Source organism: Fukomys damarensis, unplaced genomic scaffold (assembly GCF_012274545.1).
Source record: "Fukomys damarensis isolate Sample0158 unplaced genomic scaffold, DMR_v1.0_HiC HiC_scaffold_4, whole genome shotgun sequence".
Classification (NCBI taxonomy): domain Eukaryota; kingdom Metazoa; phylum Chordata; class Mammalia; order Rodentia; family Bathyergidae; genus Fukomys; species Fukomys damarensis.
Window position 1 is genome coordinate 22431631 of NW_022900916.1, and position 9782 is coordinate 22441412.

Genomic DNA, 9782 nt, shown 5'->3' on the forward strand with positions numbered 1-9782 from the left:
AGCAAAGGGTAAAATGTTTCCTTCCAACACCCTAGTCTGGAGATATCAAATTCATGCTATGGTTATCAAAGACATTTTTACTGAATAATTTTTTAATATATAAAACAATATCTTCTTTGACATTAACACAATTTATATTTTTTAGAACATCAAAAAATGTGAAGGGAAACATGTCATGTTTTACTTGACATATACTTTCATGATGCCACAACAGCATAGTATTCTTTTTTAATGTATGAGACAGAGTGTCACTGTGAATTTTAGGCTGGTCTTGAACTACAACAGGTTAGTTTTGAGCAATGCAGCTCGATCATAAAATAAGTCCTGTGACTTCAGACAGCAAGAAAAGAAATTGAGAGCAATTATAGAATTAAAGCTAAGTATTTAATTGCATACCAAAAAAGTCAAAATTGGGAAAAATAAACTAGGTGGAAACAGAACACAGAATATCATAATAAACATTTTAAAAATGTATTTTGTAGGACAAAGCAAGATTTGGAAGAAGAACAGTCCCTAAAGGGCTTGCCTGGTTCTTTTTCTGTTTTAATACTGTTTGTGTCTGATTTGTATATAACCTTGGCTTCCTAAAAATCCCCCCTCCTTTGATTTCCTAAGCTATTATGAAAAACATCTTCCTGCTGTTTATTTGATTATTCTTATCCTGTTTTCTTTGTTGGCTCCTCCCATATTACTTGATTATTTAAACATTCCCCGAGGCTTTCTTGTTTCTTCTTACTTTTAGTGATCTCCATGAGTCGCCCAAAATTACTCATGAATCCAAACAGCAGTTTTTAATGGGAAAAGCTCTGATTTTGTATCTAATCTAGATCTTTTCTTGAGCTGTAGAACTATAACATTCACTGGTAAGATATGTCCACATGAATGCTGTCCGCAACTGCGCCCGTCTTTGAATATACCTTAAACATCTCTCTCTCCCATATCTCTACCAACACAACTCTGCTTTTATTCAGAGTAGTACCTGGAAGCACTCTTAAACTACATCCTCTTCCACTGCCACAGAATCTATCTGTGGCCATGGTATCTACCCGGTTTAATTATTTTTATCTCCGTCTTAAAATCCCATTGTCTTTCCAATGCATTGGTCTCCCATTTTCTTGTCTCTTCCTCCCTTAAGACATTCTATCTCCCTTCGTGCAAGTCTCAAATACAGGAATACAGGAATAAAAAATACAGGAATAAACATGGCACTCTGGTGCTTGCCACTGCCCCTCAATAGAAACTGCTCTGGACAAGGCTCCCAGCAAAATTCAAAGGAATCCCACCTTTCATTCTTAGTGGGGCCCTCTGTGACATCAGACACTGTCAACTTTTCCCTTCTTGAAAATGTACCCTCCTCCTTTGTCTTCACAAAGACATCTGGATTCAATGGATTATCCCCTATTTTTCTGACTCTTCCTCTTCAGTCTCCGTTATGCTTGCTTTTTCTTCGGATTACAGGTTAATATTATATCACAGGGCACCACCCTGAGCTCATACACTTCTTATGCTGTGGTTCTTAATACTCTTGAAAAAGCAACCATATTCACGATGCTAGTGACACCAAAAGATTTCTGACTCCCTGTCTATCTCTAACCCATTTGCACTCCTGACTCTTAAGACCTGCCCAACTGCTTAAGCAACTTCTCTATGTGTATGACAAGCATGTCCAAGTCCACCAGCTTCAACTCACCCTGCTGCTCCTTCCTCCCAACCTGATTCTCCCATTTTCCTTATCCAAAGGAACGAAGATATCGCCATCCACCCAGTCAAACAAATTCTTATGTTGAAAAGTAAGGTCATTTATAATCAATATTACTCCCTTCCCCAATCTACTGTCCCCAACCCATAAATTTTTGCTAAGTTACCATCACTAAAATCTTCTGCAGCTGGGCTGGAGATTTAGCTCAGGGGCACCATGGCTGCCTGGCAAGCACAAGGTCCTGAGTTTGATTCCTGCTATGCGGAAAAAAGTCTTCTGCAGTATTCCATTATTAACTAGTACAGCCTCTCTTTTTCCCACCTAGATTTCTGCAGTAAATCATATGTGGTCCACTGTCTCCCATCTTTTCTATTTTAGAATGATCTTTCTAAAATGCAAGTATTTTTAGAATGATCTTTCTAAAATGTAAGTATTATCAATTAAATCTGTATTAAGAACTCTTTTAAAACTTTCCTTCTGTTATGTAATATGATTGGGAATTTTTTATCATGACCTATAGTTCAAATTTTAGAATTTTTTCGTTAAAGGTGATCAGAAGAGTCCTACAAAGTTTGAACAACATCATGTACCCCAGCACGAGCCATAACATCAAATAATGGGAAAAATTATTGCCATCAATAGAAAATTGGCCAAATTTTAAAATTGGCCAAATGAGTAATCTAAATTATTACTATAGAACAATAAAAATATAATACATGGTTCAATATGTTTGCATAACGTTTCTGGTTGATTATTCATTCTGAATATATGTTTTTTGGCATAAAAAGGTTTATAGGATCTATGACACAAGATGTGAAAGTGCACATCTTGATAAATATGATCATGGCTCTTATTTTTCTATGGTAAACATGGAACTCCTTTAAAATCAGGAAAAAAGAGAAGTAGTATTTTACAAAAGTTAAATTCAATTTCATCTCCCACCTCATTCTCCCTTTCCTCACTGTACTTTCCAAGCCTGCATTAAACATCTCTATCCTCTGCAGACCTCTGCCTCAGTTCTTAACTTGTATTATAAATTCCAGGCAGAATAAATATTTACAGGATAAATCAATGGTTGATGCCACTTACCTCACAGAGATCCACACTCAGTCTCATTTCCTTCAGGGAATAAAGTGCCTCTCCTTTGGCCTATACTTGAAAATCCTTCACAGTTACCCTCTTCATATTTTGGCTCTTATCTCCATGAATATCCATCTACAGGGAGGATGGGTCTTTCTTACTGCTGTATTCCAAAATGGCATAGCTCCTAAAAAATAGATGTTCGGAAATTATTTGTTGATTTGGTGGTTGAGTAAATTAATTAACTTTCAAATATGTCCTGTACTTGACACTTCTCCACATATTCTACAGCTATTCCCTCCAACTTTTGCTTTTAACTTCCCCTCTCAAGTCTCTAAGGTTTAGTCAAGTTTGGTCACTGTAAAAACCATCTACCCCAGGCAAAATTAAGTTCTCTTCGATACAAATATAGCAATTATTTGACTCTTCTCATGATTTGAGTGTGCCCTTCTAATGTCATTTAAAGGGAGGGCAGGGACAAGGGGAAAAAATGAGAAACAAGACCTGTCCTGTAAAGGTACAAGATCCCAACAATGAATGTAATTGTACTGCATACCTAAAACGTACCAATAAACTCAATAAAAGAAAATAAATAAATATCGATCAAATTCTACAAGCTTTTTTTTGTTTTTAAGAACCATAATATTTGAATGTCTATTTTCTTCCTATCTATTCTTTCTTGTGCTAGTTAGAAGACATTTACTAGTTACAAAAGCTACAATCTCATCTGGGCATGGTGATGTCTGTCGTAATTTCAGCACTTAGTATGCTAAGGCAGGAGAATCACAAGCTCAATGGGCTATCCTGGACTACATAAAGAGTTTGAAGCCAGCCAGCCTAAGCTGCCTAGTAAAACCTCGATTCAAACAAACAAACAAAACACACACACACACACACACACACACACACACACAAAATCCATTCTTATTATTGAAAAAACAATTTTTATGAGCCAAATTTCTTCATCTTTGAGAGGTATGATATGGTTATCTGCCCCTCAAAGTTAAATAAATTAGACAATGTGATTAGATAATGTGATTAAAGTGCTTAGGACAGTCCATACAATGTAGCTTGTTACCAGCTATTTTGAATATCATTATTATCATTTAATTATTAATAATAATATTATCTATCAATATAATTAATAGAGAAATGCATGTCTGTTAAATGGAAAAGCTAGTCAATCTCTAGCACCTTAGTTGAGAAACAGAGAAGCTTATTAAAAATAAAAATTTTTGCTATATTTTAGAGTTTGGAATGTTCCAAACAATATATGGGGGTCCCAGATGCCATAAGCACATGGCTTTTCATTATACCTCAAAAAATCATTTGATTACAGCATCTGAGATAAACAAATTTGTCAATAATAAGTCAAAATAGGAACTCTTGTTTTGGCTGAGCATATAATATGGTATAAATATTTTAAAGCAATTTCTCAATATCTCACAAATTTGAATATAAATATGTGTATGGTTTAGCAAATATGTTCCTAGAAATAGTCACTAAAGTAATTCCTAAATTGGTACACAAAGATGAATATAATATCTTATAGTGCTACTTTTAACAAAATGCTATACAGCTAGGAAAATCAATGGATTGTTTTAAAAGAATTACCATAAATTGATCTCAAAATCATAACATTGAGAAATAAGGGCAAATTGCAGATGCCTATTTTATTCTTTATATGAAATATTTAAACATTCTAAATATCGATTTTGTTTATTAACATATCCACAAGACAGTAGAAAGAATGAAAACATTTTTAAAAATTAAAGAATAAAAATATATTCTGTGTCTTATCTATACACAGGTCAGGGGTATTCTCTGAGATCCAAAAGAGAAATAAGACTGAGAAGGATCCTGTATTTTTTACCATTAGTGTTTTAGGTCTTAAGCTGAGTCTTAGATGTACACATCTGTGATAGCCATCTAACTATAAATATCTATATGTATTGCATGTTTTTGAAAATGTAAAATATGTTTGTCCCATTAGAAATAGAAAGCAACTCTACCATATCTGGACATAAAACCTGGGGTGAGTCTCTGGACCACAGGTGAGAACGTTCTCCTGTATTACAAAGAAGGTCCCTGGATAGAAACCTTATACCTCTGGGCAGAGTAGTGACCACAGTAACCAAAAGAGAATCCTCAAGAGATAGTAAAACATTGGGAGGAGAGATCAGCAGGCCTTTCCTTAGCCTTCTAATGCCTGGGAAGCATTTGTCCTGCGCGAGAGCCCTGAGCGGGTCAGAAAGAAGAGCAGTGGCAGGCTTCCTTCTTCTTTGGGGTGTGCTCCCTGTGTCCTCCATGCGTCTGGCCAACCCTGGTGGCAAGTCAGTATTCCTGTCCCAGGGGGTGAATAATGCAGTTACCCTTTCTCTGAAAGGTCTCTTCTTATCCTTGTGCAAAATTCTCAAGGTACAAAGCAATCCCGCCCAACGCCAGAACTATCTCCCCTTCTTTTGCTTCAATGTTACCATCAGTCTCTCACCCTACCAACCTTAAAACCTCAAGACCACCTTGCTTGTCACTATCCTTATTATCTCTCCATCTTCTTTTTACTTAATGATGCCATTCCTCTTTCTTTTTTCCTTTTAGTTCCTATCATGCCTCAGTTATTCATGGTCACATTATTAAAGCATGTTTCCAAAGTGCTGTCCTTGCTTTCACGTTTCCTGTGCTCCAAGGTCCATGCATGCTGTTCATGGTATGCATCTACTAGCAGAGACAAGACTTTTACCATATCAGTCCCTGGAGTAGGACACTTTCAAACCTTCTGCTATCTAGAAGCTAGAGTCCAAATCCTTCTGAAGATTCCACAATTAATCTCATTCTAATATCATCACCCCAAATCCCTGAGAAATCCTTCACAAAATACACAGTGTTCTTCCTTCTAGCTATCTACTACACAATGACAGTTTGTTGAATTTCACTTTCTAATTTTCTTCCTTGACATTCTTCCTATTTCATTATTTCCTAAACTCAGGCATTTAGAGAACTTGTCATGATTTTTTCATTATCACTTACTGTCCAAACTCCTTTTTACTTAATAATTTTCTCTGTAAGTCAACACTCATTTTAGATTAGATAAGTATTTCAAAGATTAATTTCTGTCATCATAAATGAAAATACTTCTTTCTTGAAATAAACAGGCAACGCCTATAAAAATAAATGTCATTTTAAGAGTTCCTAAGTTAAATACTTTAGCCTGCTAGCATCTGTTATTTACTCTTTTGTTATATAGAGGCTTAAACAAGTATTAGAAGAATTTTCAAGTCACAACAACAAAATTTGGCCTTGAAGAGTTGAATGTACATTGAAAAATATAATTATTTGGTTGTCGTTTCAATGTTACTGATTCTTGAGTCTATCTGTTGACTAAAATCACTTCATGTATGCAAAATGTAGAAAATGTTTGTGAGACATTCTCTTCACCCTTTTCTGCTGATCTCCAGTCTGCCCTTCCTTCAGTCCTGGCCAATCCACCCACTCCCCACAGTGTCCTGGAGACATTCAGGCTACTCAGCATGCCCTTCATCTGGCATCCTGGGCCAGCACCTCCTCCTTGTTTGGGGAAATCGTTCCACTGTGCTTTTCAAGTTTATTTTTTCTGTTCTCCTTTGACATTGTTTCAAGGACAGATTTATGGAGGCTTCTCTTAAAGACCCCGATACCGAGTATCACACTTTCTATGGAGTGAGAGTTAAGAGGAGGACTCTATGAACAGCTTGAGTGACCGAAGGATTAGCACTTCTTCCCTCTATGTCTGAACACACATTTCCAGGAGTAGATAAGGATCCCCTCGAGGAGGGCTGTGTCTCAGTCATTCTTTTAACCTCCAGGCCCAGCCCAGTGGGAGAACACTGTACAACTGCTAGCAATCCTGGTCAAACAGACAAATGAGATTTCCTAGAGAAACCACACCATATATGGCATTCAAGCAAAACAAAACTGCCTTGTTAGGAAGTGTACACTAATGTTTGGTGTTACTTCTGCTGCTTCCCCCGCCTTTGTTTTCCATCTGATTCTGCCCTGCACCTGCCGGCATAGCTCCTGAGAAGATCATACTTCCACACAAGGCTCTGCACGCGCATCGCCAACACAGGTCGCTATCACCCTCAGTCATCACAAAATACAGTGCAGAGTGCTTGGTCTTTATAGACAGCTGGACCTACGTGTGGCCACTTGAAAAAGGATTTACTAAACATTTACTAAACTAAAAAGGATAAGCTCATGTCCTCAGCTTTAAAATCAGTATATTTTAAATTGTTTTCTGTCCTCCAATCTCATTAACGCTTTTTAACATTAGATGGCTTTTAACGGGCTATTTTAACAGTCTTCATTATCTCTAAAGCACAGAGAAAAGTAATCCTTTTATAAATTAGTCAGAGATGAGCTGAGAAAACTGGCATAGACAATATATTTGCCTTTAGTTTTAGAAATGAGTTTTAACTAAACCTTTCAAGAAAATTGTAACTAATAATTGTGAGTGCATAATTCCTAGATTCTATGCATTACCAAAAAAGCATTTTTAAAAATCTCTCTTGTGAGTTAAATATAATTATGTAAGTGCATAAAGGAGGACATGAAAGGATCACCACTAAATTCAAGATAACTTTTAAAAAAATATATGAAATGTATCTATCATCATCTAAAAACTATTGTCACATTAAAACAAGGCACTAATATAAGCGATTCACTATCAGTCTGAACTTAGACCCAATGAATATAGACACAGTTGTTTTCTAAGGAAGCAGGGACTTTAATAAATGAGAGGCATTAGAATTTTTGCTACACGTTCTCATATATAACACAGTGTCACCATTATCACCACTTCCACTCCTACGTGTGACGTCCAACAATGTTGGGTAGATTTAATTGTTAGCAACAATCTCTGGAATGTTTTCATCTTGCAAAACTAAAACTCTACACCACCGGCAACCCTAAAAAAACTTCTCCTCTCTGCCTAGCAACCTGCTTTCTGTTTCTGTAAAATTTGGAGTAATACAGATGCTTCATTCAAGTAGAATCATACAGTATTTGACTCACTGATCTGTTTTTGAAGCATGACTGAAACATAATTAAAATGGAGTCAACCATCCATCAGTCACTAACCATCTGTTTAATAAAATGCAGTCTGCTCGTGTAACTCTATTAAATCAGTGAGGCAGCTTTTAATATTTTTACAGATGAGGAAACTGAGGCTGTACAAGGTGAAACATTTTGCTACAGGTTACATATACAGTAATAAGCAGTGGGGCCAACCCCTCTTTATTGACTTCAAAGCTCAATCTTTTCAACGCATCTGCATGTGTTTTGTAATACTTTAAATTTTCAGAAGGGTTCAACCATCTACCTATTTGAAGCAAGTCCAAATGGTCCTTTTCTTTGATTTGACTCTTAATGTTGCAAGTGCTCCTCCTTCTTAAATAAACTACTTTACTCTAAACCATGTTGCCAGGTACTGTTCTAACCACGTCTCACAACCCCACAGAATACCAGTTTCCCTTTTTTCTAAACAGGGCTTGGGAAGGAGGAAGTTCCTTGTTCAGTTTTCCTGGAAACTACACCTTCCCAGGGTGTAGTGCATTTCACCAGGGAAGGGAATATTAGTCTTTGAAAAGCAGCACTTACATGTGTGGAAGGGAGCCCCAGCTTCTTCAGTTCAGGCATTGTTTTAGTGAATGGAAGCCACTCTACTCAAGCCAGGCACTCTCTTCTAATGCGCCTTGCTCTGTCTGGCGAGCACCTGCTTCCGGAGCCACCTGAGATTACCAATGTGACACCAATGCTGCCCAACCAGAAAGCCCGGAAGGCAGGAGAACTACAGTACCCACAATTCAGGCTCCTCACCCGAAACCAAGCGATCAGGGCAATGGCTACAGTTTCACTCTAGGGAGCAAGAGGAAATAGTTGGAAAAGTAATAAGAAAAAAAATCACAAACAGTGCATATGGTTCCATTTCCACAAAAGGAAATTAAAGTGGTTTGATGTTTGCCAACAAATAGGAAGACTCCATTAGTGTTGGCAAGAACAGAAAAATCTTCATGCAATCAAATCCGCTGCCGCCTTGGAACCTGCCCAGCCAGATTCCCTTTTGATGACTCATTCAGAGGTGAGGGTGTCTCAAGCCTTGGAAAGCAGGTGACTGAAGACTGCTGAGGCCTGACAATCTCAGTTCCTCCTAGTTCAGCACTGTGATCATCACTCAGAGATACTAAGGATGTCGTGGGGACCTTTTGACCTTCTTCCAAAATGCTCTCAAATTAAACCCGCACTTTCAAAATTGCTTTTTTAAATATGAATAAGAATGAACCTTTCTTGAAACGTTCTTCTAGTTGCCTTTCCATTTCTAGGTTCCATGTTTTCCTTCTGCAAGTCCCACCATTATTTTCAGTTCTTGGAATTCAAGAAAGAGAAAATCGAGGAGAAAAAAATGTAAATCTTAGAAAATGACAGACACAATACTTTCTTTGCAGTATCAGTCACAGAAAAGAAAACAGAACATTGAAACAGATATGTCTTTTCCTTATTTGTTCATACAGCATCTCTCTTAGCCTTTCATTTCCTGTTAGACCCAACCCAGAAAGTGGAAAGAAATAGCTTGACTTAGTCTGGACTCAAAAACATAATAGGATTCATTGAAAGTAAGTGGATGGCAGAGGAGTATTTTCTCTACTCTCTTTCACTGTGTTCTACGCTTCTCTCTGCCTCCTGAAGATATCCTTCCTAAGGCTTGCTGCCCAAGCCACTGCTTCACCCAGAGCCCCAATGAAGTTTCCCTTGAGTCATTCCACAGCCCCACGTGACCCTGTCAAGTTCCCTTTGTCACAGGTCCCTCAACTCCTAACTGGAACCTGACTTTCCCTAATGCTTCCTTCTCAAAAATGGTTCTTCCCTTCTTCACACCCTTGCAGATTTTGTGCTCTACTGTGTTCCCTACCCCCCAGCATCTTCATTTTTTGGTCTTTATATGTATAGTTCTTGTCTTCCTTTCAAAGAA

The 9782-nt window shown here is 37.4% G+C and overlaps 1 protein-coding gene across 2 annotated transcripts in view; it reads right to left on the reverse strand.

The window, feature by feature from the left end:
- Macc1 (MET transcriptional regulator MACC1) overlaps nt 1-8541 on the reverse strand; it is a 78194-nt gene extending 69653 nt beyond the window's left edge. For both annotated transcript variants that reach the window (XM_010641091.2, XM_010641090.2), the window contains exons 1-2: nt 8414-8541; nt 2789-2966 (exon numbers count right to left, since the gene is read on the reverse strand). The gene's annotated coding sequence lies outside the window, so the exon portion shown is untranslated. The remainder of the gene's footprint in view (nt 1-2788; nt 2967-8413) is intronic.
- Between the last annotated feature and the right edge of the window lie 1241 nt (nt 8542-9782).